At 49.3% G+C, this 21,765-nt stretch overlaps 1 protein-coding gene and 4 non-coding genes across 5 annotated transcripts in view; 2 read left to right on the top strand and 3 right to left on the bottom strand.

Annotated features, from left to right (window-relative positions):
• The window catches only part of LOC120375473 (zinc finger protein 271-like), a gene marked incomplete at its 3' end in the record, with an annotated part of 430,987 nt that overhangs the window by 124,298 nt on the left and 284,924 nt on the right, over positions 1 to 21,765 (bottom strand). The gene's annotated exons all lie outside the window — the stretch shown is intronic.
• Positions 11,098 to 11,169, bottom strand: TRNAC-ACA. Its single transcript has one exon. It is a non-coding gene; the product is annotated as a tRNA-Cys (tRNA).
• TRNAS-GCU lies at positions 12,019 to 12,100 on the top strand. Its single transcript has one exon. It is a non-coding gene; the product is annotated as a tRNA-Ser (tRNA).
• TRNAG-UCC lies at positions 18,943 to 19,014 on the top strand. Its single transcript has one exon. It is a non-coding gene; the product is annotated as a tRNA-Gly (tRNA).
• On the bottom strand, positions 21,253 to 21,325 carry TRNAK-UUU. The gene has a single exon. It is a non-coding gene; the product is annotated as a tRNA-Lys (tRNA).

Raw genomic sequence — 21,765 nt, 5'->3', positions numbered from 1 at the left:
TCCAGAGGCTTCACAGCCCAATTTTCTGCTCTAATTCTCAGTCTTCTACTGCACCCTGAACCTTTCATTCCAACCCCACCCCAGAGTCTGCACCCCCCAGAGCCAGTGCTCTCATCCCCCTGCACTCCAACTCTCTGTCCCATGTAGCCTGATTTAGGATGTATTAATAATATTAATTTGGATAATATGATGAAAATTTAATTTATTATTTTACATTTAATTTAATTTAATTGAGTTACAAAGTTACAGTTGCATTACTGCTATTCAAAAGATACATATGGCATTATAGGCAACAAAGTTTTGGTTAATGTACTCACACCCTTCCTTGATAACCTGGTGGGTAAGAGACACAAGACCAGCTTTGCAGTTCAGGTTTCTCAATTCTTGAGTGAAAGATGCATTGTTTAGAAAAAGCTAGTGTTACTTAGGGTTCACTTGACTATGTTAAACTTAAAATCAAAACCTAATAAACAAAGAATAAAAACTTAGGGAAACCGAGCTTAGCCTAGTTCCCTTGAAACTTAAAGTTTAAGAACTTAACTTAACTGATAGAGAGAGAGAGTGGAGGAAGTAAGTCAGAATGATAGAGCGAAGTGCTCTAGTGAGGTGGGTTACCTCTTTTATAGGGCACAAGCGCTGGAAATCCTTCCTCCTTTGCCCAAATTTCATTCATCACCCACAAAACATTAGGGTATGCTTCCTTCATAGGCTAGTATGTTTGTGCGTGTTGATGACATGTACATATGCACATAAGTTCCCTTGTGGTGTACCTAAGTCAAGTCTGTGGGTACAACACTGAAAAACTCCCTATGCCATTCTCCATTGTCGATTGGTCTCAGTAAAGGTCTTAGACAGGCGTGGGTACTTCTCTATTTAAGTAACAAGATAAAGGTCAATATATAGATATGCTAACTTTGCCTTAGCTTAACATACACGATAGGGCCTGTAGGTCCTCATACGTCATGTGCCCCAGCCTCCTAATCATTTTTGTTGCCCGCCGCTAGACTCTCTCCAGTTTCTCCACATCCCTTCTCATGTGGGTCCCAACCCCAAAAGTACTCACATTTCACCCCAATGGCTCCAAAATGCCGGCTTTTAATATGTAAATAGGGTGCTGCCATGGTCAAGTCACTCCCGATCTCTCCAGTGGAGCCTGCTGGCGGAGAACAAGGTGAAAATTAGCCAGGATATCACTCAGTCAATTCCCTGTGCTCCCAGCAGGTGGTATCAGAAACCTCCATGATGGCTCACTTCCCTTTCTCTCATCAGCTTCAGGCCCCAGGGTTACAAATGCACAAACCAGTTGGGAGTCTCTCCTGGGCTCAGGGTGTGAGGCTGCTCTGAGGGGATGGACTTGCACACTTGGGATATTAGTGCAAAGATACAATTTCAATTTCTTTTAGAGAAATTTGAGAGCAGATTTAAAGTTTATTAGAGAATATTTAAAAATATTTAAAAATAAATGATACAAAGTGTTTGAAGCATCAGTTATTGTGTCATTGGGGGTAACATACAGGTTGTAGCGGGATGTTAGCATTTTGGTATTAGACGGCATATACATATACACAGTCTGTCATGTCCCCAATGTGGGGTATACGGTGGGTGGGTTCAAGGTACAGCCAGCAAGCAGTGAGGGTACATCACTCATACAAACAGGTTATGGATAGTCGTGGGCATGAATAAATGAGCGGACTGGGTAATGATGATAGGATGACCTTCACAGGGCACTTGATCTGAGCTGCGAGGCTCCTTATATAGTGAAAGGAAAGCTGCAGTGACAGCCTGGTTACTGGGGTGCAAAACACTTTCCTCCTGGGAGAAACAAGAAGTTAGAATTAGAAATTTACATCGTTTGTTCCAATGTTGGCACAGGTTTAATTTTGCTTATGTGTAGGTTTATTTCAGGCTGTGACTGTTTTGGTTTATTGGGTTGTTTTGGTTTTTTTTAGTTGGAATGGAGCTTTTAAATGACATTTGCTGGATTCGAATGGCTGACCTGCAACACCAGTTTTGACATAGTTCTGCATATTTTATACAGATTGGCCAGTATTCAAAGATTTGATTCCTTTATAGGAGGTTTTAGTGGTCAGACTTATTTATTTTATGTTATTTTATCATCCTGCTGTAGCACACCTTTTTAATAAAATGTTGAAATTATTAATTTATGACATTTGTTAGTTTTTATTTTTAAAAACAAAGTTTTTCTTAGTGTTTGGGTTTTAAATTAAGCATTGTTTTTGGTTTCAATTTTTCATTTAGGTTTTGGTTATTGATGGACCAGACTTTGCTACCTGTAGCAGTTACTGATACCTGAGGTTGTTCTTATTTGCTGACTTGTCCTAATTGGCTAAAACTTGACAGTGGTTTCTCTAGCAGAGGCCAGTCCCTGGCCCCTTGCTCCAGACATCCTCATTCACATCAGGCGAGGGTGACCAGATGTCAAAGATGAAATATCGGGACGCGGGAGGCGGAGCAAAAAAAAAAAAGCCGGAGGCTCCCCCTCCACCACCAGGCGGCAGTGGCACAGCCCCGTTTCCACCCAACTCTCGGCTCCGACCCCCAATACACCCCCAGTTCCCCCATCCCCTCGCTCCTGGGCCCAGCCTGGGCTCCGAGCTCTGCAGCCGAGCCGCGCTCCAGGTCTCTCCTGCAGCTCTCGGTCAAGGGGCGAACCAGGCAGCCAGGCCCAGGCCCTCCCGGCAGGAGTGTGTCTGCCCCACGTGTGTCTCTGCCCCCTGCCCACATGAGTCCTGCCCGCTCCACACTGCCCCCAGCCCCACTGCGCTGCCCCGCAGGCTCCAGGGCTGGAGCAGCCTCCGTGCTGCGCTCCCGGCCATGGCCATGGCCCGTGTGCAAACTTGGGAGGGAGGAGGAATGCCGCATGCTTGGGGAAGAGGCAGGGCCAGGGCAAGGATTTGGGGAGGGATCCAATGGGGCAGTGAGGGGGTGGGGCTGGTGGCAGGGCCAGGGCGGGGATTTGGGGAGGGATCCAATGGGGGAAGGAAGGGGCGGAGTCGGGAGGGCGAGTGTCCCTCCGGGCTCTGCCTGTGTGCCGGAGCAGAGGGCAAAATTGTTTGTTTGTCCAGTGTCCCGACCAAACATCGGTCGGGACGTGGGACAAACAAGCAAATATCGGGACAGTCCCGATAAAATCGGGACGTCTGGTCACCCTACATCAGGCTTCAAGTTGAGAATCATTTCCCATTCCCGCTCTGTGGGAGGGGAGACTTTTAAACGCACTCTCTGTGCGACTGCACATGACTAAGCAAAGAGAACAAACCCCCAATCCCCCCTGTGCTTTGGGAGCCAGGTTTGTGGTGGGAATTCTGTAGCTCAAATGACTTCACGTCTGGGCAGTGTGATTCTTTACCAGTTTCTCTGGCACTGGGGCAGTTCTTGGCTCACAGCTGTGATGTCTGAGTGGTTAAGGTGTTAGAGTTGAAATCCAATAGGGTTCCCCTGCGCGGGTTCAAATCCTGCTCACAACGAGGCCTGTGTTTTAGCCAGTCTCTCACCCGGGCAATACCTCAGTACAACCCCCTGAGCCACTCTCAATTCTCTCCCCACCCCAAGTAAATCCTGTTCTGCTCCTTTCATCGAGATGCCTCGGACACCACCTCACACTGTGTCCCTGAGGGGTCAGGCAAACTCTCAGCTCCTGAAGCCTCTGCCACTCACCTAGTACCCCATGCCCCATAGATTAGCCATGTTGATGTGCTCTCCTTCACGTAAATCCGGTCAGTGTGACTCCTGGTCTGTCCCCGCAGAAAGGTGAACCCCCTCTGGGCTGCTGTGAGCTCGGGTCAGACGACTAGGAGGCTACTGCCCACCCCCCACTGGCACCATTACGGAGAAACACGTCCTCTAAGACGACCTTGCTACAGACCTCCGCCAGGTAGTGCTCATTGTAAAAACGTTTCCTCTCATGGTCGAGAAAACAGGGCCAGCGGTTCTCAGGCTGGCTGACACAATTAAAATCCCCCCCAACACTAAACACTGTGTGGTCCAGAGGAAGGGAGCCAGTTCCCACCATAGATCTTTCCTTTCACACCTTAGCATCAAGTGCCTCCTCCTGGGCCTCTGACTCCCTGCCACATTCCACGTGCCAGATGCCCCTTCCCCAGTACTGTCGTCACTCAGCTTTGCAGAGGAGCTTTCCTCCCAAGTCCCTGTCCCCTCTGGCACCATCTCCGAGGGCCGTCCTGCCTCACTCTGTTCCCGCCATTTTGGGTGGACAAATACGTCATGTGGGAAAGACAGCTCCCATCTCTCATCCTTATAGGTCAGGTGGGCCAACTAGGGGGAGAAGCCCATGCTCTCTGTTGTCCTGCTGGGGAGCTCAAAATCAGGTATTTGCCTCAGACAAAGGTGATGCTGCCCTCCTAGAAAACAAGCCACCCCTGCACAAAGAGAGATGAAAAGACCTGCTAAAGCCAGGGATTGAACCAGGGACCTTTAGATCTTCAGTCTAATGCTCTCCCAACTGAGCTACTTTGGCAGCTATATACCAGTCTTTTGGCCTGTTGCTTCTTTGCCTAGGATGTTTTTGCAGCAGTTGCACACTGTGACGTTATTGATATAAATTGGGACCATATAGAACATGGGTTGCAACCAAGGTCCTGTACTGGCACCAAATCTTAAGTGAAGGGGGTCATATAAGGTGTCTAAGACCAGGTTCTGGGTTGCTGGTTATGATTATGCTGTCTGTATGTCTGTGTATCATTTTGTAGTTGAAGTTATAAGTATTGGCTCTGTACTGTCTGTATTTTGTATTATGCTCTGCTTCTGGGAAAGATCCCAGACAAGCTGATGTTAGCCCTGCCTAGCTGGCTTGATGGCCCATTAAGGGCCATCGGCTACACAATTGACCCATGGAGAGAAGGCAGATACGCCTTGTGACTCAGCAAAGTATGCAGGGACTGGCCCATGTGACTCCAGGCTCCATTTTGCTGTAATTTTCCACAGTGAAGACAAAGGGATTCTTACACCTGGAAAAGTCTATATAAGGCTAATGCCTTATCTCCATCTCGTCTTCAATCCTGCTTCTGACCTCTGGGAGGACTTTGCTACAAACTGAAGCTCTGCACAAAGGACTGTTGACCCATCCCAGCGGGGGATGTTCCAGAGACTTAATCTGAACCTGCAGTTTACTCCAGCACTGCTGCAAGCCTGAACTAAGAACTTTGCCATTACTGTATGTAATTGATTCCATTTAACCAATTCTACCTCTCATCTCTACCTTTTTCCCTTTGTAAATAAACCTTTAGATTTTAGATTCTAAAGGATTGGCAACAGCGTGATTTGTGGGTAAGATCTGATGTGTATATTGACCTGGGTCTGGGGCTTGGTCCTTTGGGATCAAGAGAACCTTTTTCTTTTATTGGGGTGTTGGTTTTCATAACCATTCATCCCCAGGACGAGTGCACTGGTGGTGATACTGGGAGACTGGAGTGTCTAAGGAAATTGCTTGTGTGACTTGTGGTTAGCCAGTGGGGTGAGACCAAAGTCCTTTTTGTCTGGCTGGTTTGGTTTGCCTTAGAGGTGGAAAAACCCCAGCCTAGGGCTGTAACTGCCCTGTTTAAGCAATTGGTCCTGATTTGGCACTCTCAGTTGGGTCCCGCCAGAATCGCTCTGTCACACACACAAAAAGGATGTCATTGTGAGTGGCCCATGAAGACAAGACTCGCTTTTGCCTGCCTTTCTCAGCTTAACTTGCTGCCTCACCCCATTCCTGCCCTAGTGCCCGGGTTGACCTGGTGGTGGAAGGGGACTGGGGGCAGTGGGGGGGGGGAGGAGGTTGAGCTGGACCCTGAGCTAGACTAGACCCTGGCAGTGAGAGTCTGGCCGCCACTTGCCGCCCCGCCCTGTTGTCCTGGCTTCCCCCACTGGGTGTCATTTCGGGAGGGAAGTGGGGCTTCTGCCTCCCCTCCCCGATTTTCACACCGCAGAGGAGTGCAAACAGGAAAACTAACGGCTGCTCCACACCCCCACCGGAGGAACCCGATGTCCTTAGCTGCTCCCCTTGCTCCCCCCCAGCTGTGCTACTGAGTGGAAGCGTCCTGTGCCCATAACACAGAGCTCGATTAATCAAAACCCTCTTCTGCCAGCACCGGGCCTTCTTCTTCTTACACGGGGCCTGCAAGCGAGGGGGCGGCTGGCACAGCACCAAGAGTCTAACCTGTGTGGGAGGAGGCAGCTGATGCCCTCAGCCTGCTGGGGAGCTCCCAGAAGTTATTAAGGGACAGAGACTCCTCAATGCCCTTAGTAACAAGAGTTTGGGGTTCACCGAGGCCAGTAAGGGGGTCACTATGTCAGCCTTATAACCCTGGGTGTCAGGTCACTGTGCAGCTTTGATCTAGAGCTTGGATCCCAACAACCAACCAGCAGCCCACAGCCTCCCCCTGGGTCTGCCCCACCTGGTTACTCCTTACAGGCCGACCTTACCCCCCTCCCAGCCCCAGATTCACCCCCTAAGCATCCTACTGCCGCTCAGAGCCACAGACGTGGAGGTGCTGAAGGAGGGAGGGGTGACTCTAGGGTGGGGTTCTTCTCTAAAGATGGCTGGCAGAAAGGTGGTGCTCAGCTCTGTCAGCGACCTGCCCAGGTGCCTCGCTGCCAAGGGATACAGACGTTTCTGTAAGGCCATTAAATGGGTATTTGGCTTCTGAGTGAACGTGAGAAATGTGCAATCCTGAGAGGGAATTTCCATCCCATGCTTTCTAGACCCATCAGTAGCAAACAGTTAATACTAGTGTTTGTCTGAGAATAGAAGGAAGGGGAGTGTTTACTCCGACATCTCAATTAGAGAAACAGACAGGAAGAGCAAGGCCGTTCTGAAAGACAATGGATCTGCCTGGAGACAAAGCAGACCCTGAGAATGAGCAAACTGTGAAAAGAGGTTCAAATGGGTGTTAGGTGTTAGTTAGGTTGGTCTGGCAAATGTCAAGAAAATACCAATGCTCGTAGACTGATGCAGACACTGGCTGTTTCTGATGTTTTACTGAGAGTTCATTGAGAAATATTTTCCTTAACTATGTTATGGAATATTGGGTGGGCTATGAAGGCACCATTCCTCCTGCTTTCGCCCTTCGAGACAACACGGCTATATGGCGTGTGGCCAATGCTCACCTTCCAGTCAACTGCTAGAGAAGACAACACAGACAGGGATGGCAGCAGGGCAGCTTGGAGCTCCACGGAGATGGTGGGACCAGGTCTCATCAGCGGGGAGGTGGCCACCCCACCATGCACAAGGTTGAGCCAGCAAGTGTGGTATGTGCGTCACCATGCCCCTACTCACTGCACATGGTGGTGGAGGGCAGTTACTGAGTTCGGTTGGTCTGGCAAATTTAGGGCTTGGCTACACTTGCAGAGGTAGAGCGCTGGGAGTTAAACCACAGCAGGGAAACCGCTGCCGTGTGTTCACACTGACAGCTGCAAGCGCACTGGAGTGGCCACTTTAGCAGCTCTGGCAATGCCACAGACAGCAGTGCACTGTGGTAGCTATCCCAGTGTGCAAGTGGCTGCAACGTGCTTTTCAAATGGGGGACAGGGATGGAGTGTGACAGGGAGTGTGTTGTGTGTACGTGGCGGGAGCGACAGTGTGTTTGGGGGCTGAGAGTGTGTCAGCATGCTGTCTTGTGTGTTCGGACAGCAGCAGACCCCACCTCCCCACACACACACTCACAGCAGCAGCATTCCACACTAATGGTTGCTTTGTCCCGGAGCAGATAAGCAGCCGGCTGTCAGAAACGGAGCTTTGAAAGGGGATATCCGCATGCCTGCAGCCAATTTCAAAACAATGACCAGAGTGGGCACTTGACTTCAGGGGATTAGGGGACGTTTCCTGAGGCCAATCACAGTGCAGTGATGCAACACGTCATCCACACTGCTGCCAGGGCATTTCAGCAGGGCTCAGCAAGCTTTATCCTTCTCATGGAGGTGGATTACCAGGAGAGCTCCAGCTGCAGAGCCCAGGCGCTCCATGTGCCTTGTGAGTGTGGACACCTCAGGAGTTAGGACCCCTGGGGCTGCTTTAATGCGCTCAAACTTGCAAGTGTAGCCAAGCTCTTAGACTATGTCACTTGTGTGACTTACTTGTGCTATTGTAATAAATACAATAGACGTGCAATGGTCAGAAATCGCACCAGCAGAGAAGTATATTGCAGGGAAACCATAAGGAAATTAAGAGTTTAAATTATACTCCACATGTCCCACGTCCCACTAAAATGAATCCAACCCACAGGTCACATGGGCAGACGTATCAGTGTCAGGATGCTACATTGTTAGCACAGTAAATGAAGCTGCAAAATAAATGATCTTTAAATGACCTCACTCTATTTTTTACAATCCGGTATTAAGAGGTAATAGATACAGATGGACACCAGGCAGGGTCGCTTGGAGGACGAAGCCTTTATGCTTCCATCCCCCACCACTGTCAAGTTTCAGCCAATTAGGACAAGTCAGCAAATAAGAACAACCTCAGGTCTCAGTAATGGCTGCTGGTAGCAAAGTCCTACAGGGAGCAGTTTCTGGCACTACACCTGCACAGCTCTGCTCCCCAGATCTTCTCGGGCTCCTGCTCTCTCCTTAGATCTGCCCCACTCTGGCCCAGGCAGTTCCAGCTCCCACGGAGGATGGGACCCCCGGCCTGGTGACTCCCTCATTACACTGCCTGGCCTGTCAGTGTGGCTAACTTGGAGCTTTGGCCTCTCCCCATTGGCCTCTCCCCACTGTCAGTCTCAGGGGCCTGATTTCCCATTGGCCCTTCCCCCTTCTATTGGTGCTGGGAACTAGCCAACCAAACCCTCACTAAGTTTTAGTAAGGGGTTAACAGTCCCTTACACAAGCCAGTCCTGTGAGGGTCACTGATGCACAGATACAGCAGCATGAGCTGGTCCTATGGTGTAATGTTCCATGGGCATCCTACTAGATTGCCAGCTGCTTTTCAACTGCAGTGCGGAGAGTGTTTGTGTGTGGGGAGAGACAGTGAGTGTGTTGGGGAAGAGTGAGTGTGTTGAGGTAGGTAGGAGCGGATCATTATTATCCCTCCTTGAAAGAGGGAGAAGCTAAGGCTGAGAAAGGAGAATTGACTTGTCTTAGGTCACACACCAGTCAGTGGCAGAGTTGGGAATAGGGCCCAAGAGCCCTGATTTTCAAACTAACCATCAGATCTTGAATTTCAGATATTGAATGACCTGAATAAAGTGCTCTCAGATGAGCTCCAGACCAACAACAGTGCACAGTAATTATTCAGCAAGTATTTGAGGAGAACTGCATTGTTAGAGAGAATCATAAACTGCTCAGAGACAATTAATGCAGAGAAGCCGCAAAATTCATCAAACATATAAGTGGTTCTGACTTATTTACTTGGTCTTCAAAGAGAACAACAAGGACCTGAGTCTCCTCCCTGTCAATAACCCCCTGCTCAGCCAATCAGGGTAGAGACTGAGGATGGGAGGCTGAGGGTTCTCACCAGAGAGCCCAAAGGATGGCCCAGGTCACCGGTGGGGATCACTGCCCGAGCACTATTTCAGCCCCACATTTTTGGGTGGACCTCCCACAGTGGGAGCTGCCAAGCACTCCCCCACAACACACACACACACACAGCTCGCTCCTGGTGTTGGGAGGGGAACAGGTGAAAGGACAAAAGAAGCAAGAGACAAAGAGAAAGGAGGAAGGGATGGATGGAGGAAAAGGTGAAACAAAAAGGACAAACCCTAATGACCCCAGTGATTTTAAGGGACAAAATCCCAGGTGCGGAATAAAATTCTGCCTCCTTAAGCTCGTGTTTTCAATGCCTAGAATTCAACTGTCACCTGATGGATCAGACTGAACAGGTTTCAAACCTCGAGGAGGCTCTTACCTTCTAAACAGGGATGGCTGTTTTCTAGTAAAATCACTAAAAGGGAAGGAGAAAACTCGAAAGAGGTTCCTCCTGGCGCTCACATCCATGAACCCGAATACTCTCTCAGTCCTCAAAGAGAGACCTGGAGAAGGAGACTTGCTGAAGCAAAGCCACAGGGGTCTCTGAGGTTTCCCTGGCCCGTCTCCCCTGTCCTGCCTGGCTGATGTCAGCATCTCTCTGTGAAGTCACCACCTCCCCACCACCTTTGACCAATAGTCTGAGGTCCTGCAAAAAGCCTTTGTGATGTCACTGCCACACCCCTCCCTTGCTGTGCTAATGTCCTGCCCCTGGCCAGGCACTGTGGAGGTTTGAGCTACTCCCTGTGGATCACCCCACTCAAGGAGTGTTCGTTCTAGGAAGCAAGTCAGCTAGACAGGAAAACATCAGATGGTGCTCCCAATGCTACATTCAGTTTTTCAGAAATTAGTCCACTTTATGGCCAGAAGAGACCATTAGAGCATCTAATCTGACCCCCTGCATATCACAGGCCTCCTGTATGACACAAGAGCTACTTTTGGGGCAAACACATTCCAGAGAGGCATCTAGTCTTCATTAAATGACATTAGGAGATGGCAAATCCACCACTTTCCTTGGTAGCTTGTTCCTGTGGTGAATCATCCTCGCTGTTGAATATTTGCATCTTATTTGTAATATGAATTTGTCTTTTTTCACCTTCCAGCCACTGGGTCTTGTTATGGCTTTCTCTGCTAGATTCAAGAGCCCTTTCATACCCAATCTTTTCTCTCCATTAAGGCCCATCAATGCTTCAATGAAGTCACATTTCAATCTTCTTTTGATAAGCTAAAAAGGTTGAGCTCGTTCAATAGCTCACTGGAAGGCATTTTTCTCCAGCCCTCAGAACATTTGGTGGCTCTTTGGTCATCAGGTTCCTGAACTGCAGCTGGATGTGGCTCTTGTTCTTCTGCACAGCATAGCTCCTGGTGAAGAGGGATCTGCAAATACACATTCATATGATACCTTTGTTTAATTGATGAAAACATAAATTGACACTTTGAGGATTGGAACCGATTTCAGCTGATGGACAGCTTTGCTAGGTTTTTATGCATTTGGACAGTGAAATGTTGAGTGTTTAAATCCATATCAAGCACCCCTGTATAGTGGAGCTCCTGAACATAATGAAGAATGGAAATGAAAATGTTTTCCTTTTTTTTAAAAAAAGAAAGAAGGTTATAAGAGGGCACTTGGGCTTGAATCAAGGATCACTTGATCTGTAATCAAGCACTCTACCACTGAGCTATACCCCCATGACCACAGACTCATCATCTCCAGGACTTTGAAGGACAGACCCAGCTTCTTCAAGCTCCTTTGCCATTCCCAGACCACAGGTGGTTTTAAAAAAGGGGTTTGATTAAACTTCTTAAATGTGGTAAACACCACAGCTTGCTCACCCACTGATATAGCTTCTCCCACTGACATAGCTGCCACCTCTTGGGGAAGTGGATTAACTACACCCACAGGAAAACTCTCCCCCTTTAGCATAGAGCAGTGGTTCTCAAACTGTGAGTCAGGACCCCAAAGTGGGTCAAAACCCTGTTTTAATGGGGTTGCCAGGGCTGGCATTAGACTTGTTTGGGCCTGGGGCTGAAGCCAAAAGTCTGAGCCCCACCACCCAGGGCTGAATCCCTCAAGCTCTCGTTTTGCCCTCCCGCAACTGGCTAAGAGGGCACAGTATGAAATGTTTGGGGACCACTGTTTTAGGATGACGTTCTCAATCACTTCTATGAAGTCCAATAAAAGCTATTCCTCACCCACCTACACCTCCATCAGGACCGACTAGGTATGTTCTGCTGCCCTTCACTCATGTAGGAAGGATAATAACATTTCATTCCACTCAATCCTAAAGTGATTTGTAACCCGCCACCAGCCAAAACTGGTCATTTTGGGAAAGTGGCCCCATCATGCTGCATACCTAGGCAGAGTAGGTTTGTCTATGCAAACACCGTCTGTTCCTGAAATCTTTCCCCCAGCTCCTCACTAGATGTGAGGGGGGAGTTCATTCAGCCCCTGCTTCCACTTAGTATTTAAAAATGTCTTATTGTCCCTGTCTCTGCTGACCTTAGATTTCTCCTCCTCTCCTTTTTTTTTACAGTTCTGATGAGGTGGCCGAGTGGTTAAGGTGATGGACTGCTAATCCATTGTGCTCTGCATGCATGGGTTTGAATCCCATTCTCACCAGGTGCTTTTAGTTTTCACCCATCCTTTATAGACAACCTTCTCCCCCTTTGGTACAATGACAGATCAAACAATGGTGCTTCTTGCAAACAAAAACCTTCTCAGAAACACAGAACTCCCTTGCTTTAAATAAAATGTCTAAAACCCAGATTTCTAAAAAAAAAATAATTCTCTTGTCCCGTATTTCTTAGTTTTTATCTCAAAAGGGAACATCCTCATCTTGTCCCCCAAACACCCTGGGACCTACCCAAATTATTAAAATATCCTGAACCCAAGCAAGGCCAGAGCAGTGAACCAGAGCTAGTGTCTAGACCAAGCTGTTCTGAAGGAGGCAACTCAAACATTTTCTCCCTGCTTCCCTTGGCAAGGTCTGACTGAGAAAACAAAATTCCCCAGACTGAAAATTTTCTGCTGAAACACCCATACTAGTCTGTTTTGATATGAATGTATTATTATTATTATTCTCTTCTGATTTATCTCAGTTCAGTGTTTGCTGTCCAGATGTGTTTACAGGTATTGAGTTGTGGGGGAGAGAGGCCAATTCATAATGTCTCTACCCCCCTTTCATAGTTTCTTCCAACTTGTTAGGAAGCTCCTTTGCTACCATGTGAGTCAAGCAGTGTCCATTGTCGCTGTGCTATCTCGGAGAAGCCTGCATTGTACATGGTTCCTGGGCTAGTCCTTGGGAGTGTGGATCCCTTGAATGGGCCAGCAGCGAGTCTGGCTCCTCCATTGTCACACCTGAAAGGCTGGTGGGGGGCATTTCCCAACCTCATAACATATCTCAGTAACACACACAGAGCAAAACTTCATAACTTCCCAACCAATATGAGCACACACAATCCAACATGATATTAATGTTCAACAGAGCAAGACTTTTGAAATGATACCTCACCAGGCAGACTTTGTACAAACCATGTCATCATTATATGAGAGTGGTGAATATGGGGCTTGCAGGGTGCTGCTTTGAGCACAGTGTGCCACACCTGGGCTTACATTGCAATGGAGACGTACCCTTAGAGTCCATCTCTCCTGGGATAAAGATGGCAGCAGGGCTGGCCTGGGTCATCTGACTTGGGCTCATGGAGCTAAAGCTGAGGGGCTAAAAACTGTGGTGCAGATATTTGTGTTCACGCTGAAGCCTGAGTTCAGAAACTCTCATGGGGCCTCAGAAGTTGGGCTCAAGCACATATGTCTGCACTGTAATTTTATAGAGGTTGGGAGGGAATTTAGCAAGTGGAAATGGTAAAACCGCATCGAGGGGAGTGGACCACTGACCTATCAGCTCTTAACACCCAAACTTTCAGTAACTCTATTATCAGTGCCTGCGAGTGTAATTTAAACCATAGGTCCATCTAGCTCTGAATCTTGTCTTCTGACAGTAGCCAATACCAGGTGCCCCAAAAACCACTACCCACAGCACCACTGGGAGGTGAACCCAGAATCTCCTGTTTACAGGACAGGTGTTTTAATTAGCTAAGCCACAATGCTTGTTATTATTTAAAACATTGTGTTTGCCCACACCTGAATCTCTGCCAATCCCCACTGGGCCCTGACAAGTGTTGCTCGTGTTTGGGTTCTGTAAAGCAGAGGAGCAGGTGAAGTTTTGCTCCCAAGGTGTGTGTGTGATTCTTTGGACAGGTCTGCACTACGAAATTAGATTGGAGTAATTACATTACTTAGGCTGACAATGCAGTTCTATCAACCTAATCCCGGTGTACATAGCAACTCAGCTGTCAGAACTCTCTGGAGCTATGAAAGGGGAGGGACCCAACCTCTGTAACAGGAATGCAAGGCAGGTGAGTTCATGGCAGGCATGGTGGGATACTGGTGGAGGCCAGTTATGGTGATATAATGACCAGCAGCATTTACACTGACAATTGGTCACTTTAAGTTTGCTGAACAAAGCTCTAGGCCTCTCGTCAAGGTGGTTTTATTTTGTCACCAAAACAGGGCAATTTTGTTGCCAGACGTGGCATTGCAGTGTGTGCACCAGCTACAAACTGCCGACCGAGGGAGCGTTGTGTGTTTTTCACACACCTGAGCAATATAATGATGCTGAAATAACTTTGTAGTGCAGACCTGGCCAAAGATTCAGTCACACACACAAACACACACAGCTTGCAAGGAAAATGTCACCTGCTCCTCTGCTTTGCAGAATCCAAACACAAGCAAAGCTTTTCAGGCCCCAGTGGGGATGGCAGGGAGTCAGGTGTGGGCAGACACTGTATTTTAGCCACCTACAGGCACCGTGGCTTAGCTAGCTAAAGTACCTGCTTTGTGAACAGGAGATCCTGGGTTCAACTCCTCGTGGTGCCTTGTTGAGTAACTATTGGGGTACCTGGTATTGGCTATTGTGGGAGGACAAAACACAGAGCTAGAGGGGCCTTTGGTTCAGCCCAGTATGGCTGTTTAAATTATACTCACAGGCACTGATAACAGAATTACTGAAAGTTTGGGAGTTAAGAGCTGATAGGTCAGTGTTCCAGCCTGTCACAGATGACCCCCCCCCCCTCTTGGACAGGAGCAGGTCTGAGCTCTCACACCAAATGGCTCATCGTGGCTGCCAGAACCTGTGGACAGCTCATCTAGTTTGCACTGAGGGTTGAGTTCTGCTTTGTGCACCGTGTGCGAGAATGAAAATCCTAGACTGCCCTTTGAAATAACGAAAACAGCAGGATGCGTTATTGTCCCTGCCCCAAAGCAGACAGACCAATGGAGAAATGCCATTGAGTCCAGGGTAATACTCCACTGCCATTTTACCTTTTTCACTTGCTAAACTCTCTCCCAACCTTGAGGGCTCCCAGAGCTTGAGCTTGAGCTGAGATGTCTACACTGCAAATTTACCACCCCACGGCCCTAGCCTGGGAGCCTGCACTGGCACGGGACAGGTGTGGGTGTTTCATTGCAGTGTGGACATAACCTAGCATTATGTCTACACTGCCATTAACACACCCAAGCCACTATTCTCAAACCCTGGGTCAGTTGATTCAGGCTTGTGGGGCTTGTGCTGCAGGGTTATAAAATTACAGTGTAGACACTTGGGCTTCAGCCCAGCCTCCAAGACCCCATGAGGGGTGAGGGTCTCAGAGCCTGGGCTCCAGTCTGAGCCCCAGGAGCCCAAATCAGATCATCCAGGCCAGCCGGGCCAGTGGGATTTTATCACAGTATAGATGCCCTCTCAGGGTATGTCTACACTGCAATGTAAGCCCAGGATTAGCAGAAGTCATATCAGCAGCCCCAACACATAAACATAAACAATGAGGGAAAGACCCACCCCCAAATAAGCTGGGCAGTGTCCTTCTCCCTACAGTTCCTAAGTCCAGCAACCAAACGTCCTTTAACATGAGCCATCCCCACTCTGCACCCCACTCACAGCTGTTGTCCTTAGTCAGTGCAAGCCCAGAGGTGCCTCTGTACAGTTCACCTGCCATCCTGGGTGGAAAAGGGGGAAAATAAGAAGGCACTGTACTCACTATGTTGTCTAGGGACTCACTCATCCCTCTACTGCCACTCTGTGTTAGAGTTGGTCTAACACCTAAATTTTAGTATTAGGACCCAGGACACAACCCCCTTGGCTTTGGAACCCCTGTCCCCTGCCTAGCAAATGCTATTGAATTGAGGGTGAGTCCCTCCACCAGGGTGTGCCAAGCCCAGTTCTGTTGCCCTCGAGTAACACAACAAGGATAACAACCCTTTATTTTACTCCTGTCCCTGTAACATGGAGACTGGGAATCCAACACCAGCCACAAGTGATCATTTCGGCAAGCAACCCAACCTATTTCCAACATACTGTAAAATCCACATGCAGACTCATACACGAAACCTTGCAAGAAAATCTTCCTGAGGGGGTCTGAAGCACCTGTTGCTGGAGGGAAGGAGGGAGCCGTGGGCTGGGATTGAGGAGCAGCGTGAGGAGGTGGGGCCTGTGGGTTGGGATTGAGGGGCACTGGGAATAGGAGGGGCCTGTGGGTTGGGACTGAGGGGCACTGGGAATGGGGGGGGCTGTGGGTTGGGATTGAGGGGCACTGGGAATAGGAGGGGGCTGTGGGTTGGGACAGAGGAGAAGGGTGAAGAGGAGCAGGCTCTGGTTGGGAGTGAGGAGCAGTGAGCATAGGAGGGACTGAGGGTTGGGTCTGAGGGGAACTGGGAAAAGAGGGGACATGGGTTTAGGCTGAAGAGCATCCTCATTTGGGGATCCAGCAGGACAGGGGAAGGCAGCAGGTGATTCTAATTCCTTAGGGATATTCTGTGTCTTTGTCTGTGTGTGTCTGTGCAGGGAAGGAACATGCTCTATGCCCAGAGGCCTTTATTCCTCCAGGCTGCAAGGACAGAGGGGCTGTCAGGAAGTTGCCCCTTCAAACCCACACACAAAAAGGCCCTTCTGAGGAAAGGGAAAATCCTGAAGGGAAAAAGTAACATCAAAGAGGACTCCATAAAGATAGTTTAAGATCTTGGTGAGTAGTTTATCATCTGACCAGAGACTTGAACCCTGGGCCCTCAGATTAAAAGTCTGATGTTCTGCCAACTGAGCTACCCAGGCTCACAAACAAGCCATGAAAGTTGGAGCAGAGGAGAAACTAGTCAATAAAACAAGAGTGGGAAACAATAGGGGAAACCTGCTGCTCTCTCTGGCCTGGTCAACACTATGAGTTTATATCAAATTTAGCAGCGTTAAATCCATTAACCCTGCACCCGTCCACACAACGAAGCCCTTTATATCGATATAAAGGTCTCTTAATACCGATATCTGTACTCCTCCCTGATGAGGGGAGTAGTGCTGAAATCAATATTGCCATGTTGGATTCGGGTTAGTGTGGCCGCAATTCAATGGTATTGGCCTCCAGGCGCCATCCCACAGTGCACCATTGTGACTGCTCTGGACAGCAATCTGAACTCGGATGCACTGGCCAGGTTGACAGGAAAAGCCCCGCGAGCTTTTGAATTTCATTTCCTGTTTGCCCAGCGTGGAGCGCCGATCAGCACAGAGGACCATGAAGTCCCAGAATCAAAAAAGAGCTCCAGCATGGACCGTATGGGAGATACTGAAGCTGATCTCTGTATGGGGCGATGAATCTGTTCTATCAGAACTCCGTTCCAAAAGACGAAATGCCAAAACATTTGAAAAAATCTCCAAGGCCATGATGGACAGCGGCCACAACAGGGACTCAACACAGTGCTGAATCTTAAGGAGCTGAGACAAGTGTACCAGAGAGCCAAAGAATAAAATAGACGCTCACGGAGGGAGGGGCGACGGGCGACTGAAGCTATCCCACAGTTCCCGCACTCTCCGAGAACCATTTGAATTCTTGGCTGAATTCCCAAAGCCTGAAGGGTTAAAAACATTGTTGCGGGTGGTTCAGGGTACATGTCCCCCCCCCCCCCCCCCCGTGAAAGCAAAGGGAAAAAAATCATTTCTCGACTTTTTTCAATGTCACCGTATGTGTACTGCATGCTGCTGGCACATGTGGTGCTGCAGCGCTACACAGCATCATCCCCTTCCCTTCCCTTCTCTTGCAGACAGCAGATGATACAGTAGGACTGGTATTTGTCATCGTCATCCCGTGAGTGCTCCTGGCTGGCCTCGCTGAGGTCGGCCAGGGGTGGCTGGGCAAAAATGGGAATGACTCCCAGGTCATTCTCTTCTTTAAGCTTTGTCTAATGGAGATTCAGTCATGCCTGGAATATCATAGCAGCTGGAGGCTGCCCTCCCCTCCCCCCTTTGAGCTCTACTTGCAGAGGCAATAAAGTCAGTGTTGTTTCAAATTCATGCATTCTTTATTACTTCGTCACACAAATGGGGGGATAACTGCCACGGTAGTCCAGGAGGGGTGGGGGAGGAGGGAAGCAACGGGTGGGGTTGTTTCAGGGGCACCCCCTTGAATGGCATGCAGCTTATCATTTCTGCGGGATGTCTGGGACTCTGACCCGGAGCGGCCGTTTGCCTCTCTGGTTCTTTTGTAGGCTTGCCCGATAGTCCAGACAGCACTGACTCTCCCTTTAGACAAAACTTAAAGAAGGGAATGAACTGGGGAGTCATTCCCATTTTTGTCCATGCGTCCCCGACCGACCTCACCAAGACCAGCCAGGAGCACCCATGACAGCAGCAAACGGTACAGTATAACTGGCAACTGTCATTGTCAACTTGCAAAGCAGCAGACGGGACGGTATGGCTGGTAGCCATCTTTGCTAACTTGCAAAAGGCAAGGGGATGCTGCTGTGTAGCGCTGCAGTACCACGTCTGTCAGCACCATCCAATAGAGATACAGTGACAGTGAAAAAAGGCTGAACGGGCTCCATGGTTGCCATGCTATGGCGTCTGCCCGGGCAATCCAGGGAAAAGGGTGTGAAATGATTGTCTGCCGTTGCTTTCACGCAGGGAGGATTGAGTGACGACATTTACCCAGAATCACCCATGACACTGTTTTTGCGCCATCAGGCATTGGGATCTCAACCCAGAATTCCAATGGGTGGGGGAGACTGCGGGAACTATGGGAAAGCTACGGGATAGCTACCCACAGTGCAACGCTCTGGAAATCGATACTAGCCTCGGTACATGGATGCACACTGCCGAATTAATGTGCTTAGTGTGGCCGCATGCACTCAACTTTATACAATCTGTTTCCAAAAAACAGTTTCTGTAAAATTGGAATAATCCCGTAGTGTAGACATACCCTGTGATTAACAACTTTGGTGGCTAATTGAAAGGCTGATGGTTCAAACCCAAGTGAAGATGGAGGTGGGTGTTTTTAGTGATGAGAATCCAGTACATTTTAACAGGCAGAAAATCTCCTCAATGCTGGTCTAGCCTCTTTGGGCAAGCATAAGTAGCACTTTTGCCAGATGCATTGGTGGTATAGTGGTGAGCATAGTTGCCTTCCAAGCAGTTGACCTGGGTTCGATTCCCAATCAATGCAGGGATGTCACATTTTCTCCCCTGGAAAGTGGTTTAATTCCAGTCACATTGTATCAGTTTATCAATGGAATGACAGAATCAATGTCCTGCAGGTCATTCAACACACAATGGAGGAAGAAAGGGGCGGGACTATACAATGAGCTGTTGGAGTCATCCTGGTATTAAAATGTTTGGTTTACTTTTTAAAAAAATTTCTTTACTTCCCTCTGCCTTTTAGACTCAGAGCCTTTAAGGTCAGAAGGGACCAGTGTGATCATCTAGTCCGACCTGCTGCACCTTGCAGGCCAAAAGACCCCACCCACCCACTCCTGTAATAGACCCGGGACAGGAGGCAGCTCTGTGCACTGCCCCTAACCCAGGCAGCACATGGAGGCCCTCTGCTCCCCTCCCCCAATGGGTGTGCAGAGATGTGCCAGCAGCACTGAGGTGGCTCCCTGCCCATTCTGCCTCCGTCCCGCCGTGCCGCTCCCAGAAGTGGTTGGCTCGTCCCAACATCCCTTGGGGTGGGGGGAGTGTCTCCATTCACTGTCCCTTCCCCGAGTACCAACTCCGCAGCCCCCATTGGCCAGGTACTGCAGCCAATTGGAGCTCTGGGGGCAGCACCCATTGGCAGGCAGCAGCGCAGAGAGACCCCCTGGCCCCGCCCACCTAGGAGCTGCTGCCGCAGGGTTGTGTGTACCAGTCACTTTGGGAGCTGCAGTGCCCGGGGTAAGTGCCACTCCTCCTGCACCCCAACCCCCTCCCCCAGCGCAGAGCCCACACCCTGCACCCAAATTTCCTCCCAGAGCTTTGCTTGTCTTCCTTTCACCCAGAACTGTCCTTCTTCTCCTGGGCTGCATGTAGCCATCCCTGGGAAGCCAAGAGGCAGGCACAGGATTCTACCTCCCAGCAGCCAACTGCACCTCCCCCTGCTTTGCAGAACGACTGGTGATGCTCTACTAACCCCACTTAGCCGCACTGAGGCGCTTAGCTTCTGCCCTGCCTTCCTCAGCTCGACTTTTCTCTTTTGCCCCATTCCTGTCTCACTCCCTCCTTTGGCAAGTCACACAGAGGAGGCAGCAGGAAGAGCCGGCCGCCATAGGCCAACCTCCAAGGGCAGAGGAGACCAAGCCACAAGGCTTCAAAAGGTGACTAGCCCAGATCCTCTAGCTTTCCCCTGCTGATGCCAAGGCTTTTTCTCAGCTCATTTCACTACCCTCTGTCATGCAGGGGTTGGGGTTATCGCAGGTGTTACCCCAAATTGGGCCAGCTAGTCAGTGTAGGGAGCACTAATGACCCACCAGTTTGGCAGAAAGCAGCACATTTATTATATTGACAGCTAAGCTCAAAAGAAAGGGGGTGGGGTGTCACACTCACACTCCCAGGACAGGCACGGCACTGGAGATGTCTGGATTCTGCAAGGTAAGTGTCCCACAGCGCTGTGATGCATGATGTGATGAAGGTAAGTCTCCCTGAGGCACAATGAAATACAACGCAGAGAACCACTGGCCAGGCGGTCCGGGCGAAGGGCATTCACTGGAGGTACAAGCTTGTGAGTGCTCTCCTGAGCACAGGGCCCTTCCCCTTTTAAGGACCTGCTCCTCATGGCCTGCGACTAGAGATGACTTGGCTGCATCTGGTTGGTCACACTCCACCTTGGGCAGTGTCCGTACTCTGGGTGTGTGATTGCTGCCTAATTAGAGTCCCAGACACCTTGTCTACCTGGGAGCTCTTCTGCTCTTCAACCAGCCCATTCATCCCACGAGCATTCCAGGAGGGAGCGGGAGGGGAAAAGCCACTTCACAGGCATTCAGAGAGGGAGAGGAGAGAAAAGTGGGAGCAGGGGAAGTATAACAGACCTTCTGAGCATAGAAATCACTGCTGCTCCTACAACAGCAGGGACAGGCCACTAGGAGCTGGGAAAATTAAACCCACATGTTTCTGCCTGATTTTGAACCAGGGACCTTTTGCATGTTAAGCAAACGCGATAACCACTACACTACAGAAACTCTGTCACAGGGCTCTGCCCCTCCCTTCATAAGACCATAAGAATGACCATATTGGGTCAGACCAAAGATCCATCCAACCTCACATCCTATCTGCTAACAGTGGCCAATGGACAGGTGAGGCAGTAGCACCTTCAGTCCCAGGCAGTAAAGGGCCCTTCCTAGGAAAGGCCATGTCCTGAAAAGGAAAAACTAAAGTCAAGGAGAGTCCTTCTAAAACTCCTTGGGGATGTCACAGGGGGAAAGTGTTTCTTTACCTGACCAGGGACTTGAACCCTGGACCCTCAGATTAAAAGTCTGATGCTCTGCCAACTGAGCTAGCCAGGCTCACATTAGGAAGAGGCAAATTTCATGCAGAAGAGAAACTAGTCAAGAAAAATGAGGGCAGGAAACAATACAGAAAACCTGCTACTCTCGCTCTCTTAGCAGTCCTAGCCCCAGCCTGCTCCTCCATCCAGCACCCTGAGGCCTTATTCTTTTTTTCATTAAATATCAAATCCAGGAGAAAACACAGTTATACAAAGCAAAACGAAATCACAAACAGAAATGTCATTGGAAATACAGAAATAAAAAAGGAAAATGCAGTTCCCATCACTTTATCATGTCTGGGCAATTCCTGTATCAAGAGCACCCGCTAAAGTCCTTGTGTGCTTACGAGAAACCTGGAGGAACTCATACCACAGCCTGAACATGAAACTCAACTGCTCCCAGGTGCTGCAGTAAAACCCTTTCCCTGCTGTGACGTTGCCCTCCATAGGATTTTATGA

The sequence above is a fragment of the Mauremys reevesii genome, linkage group 12 (genome assembly GCF_016161935.1).
Source record: "Mauremys reevesii isolate NIE-2019 linkage group 12, ASM1616193v1, whole genome shotgun sequence".
Lineage (NCBI taxonomy): Eukaryota > Metazoa > Chordata > Testudines > Geoemydidae > Mauremys > Mauremys reevesii.
The sequence above is the reverse complement of the archived record's forward strand: the minus strand, read 5'-3'. Positions and strand labels throughout refer to the sequence as shown.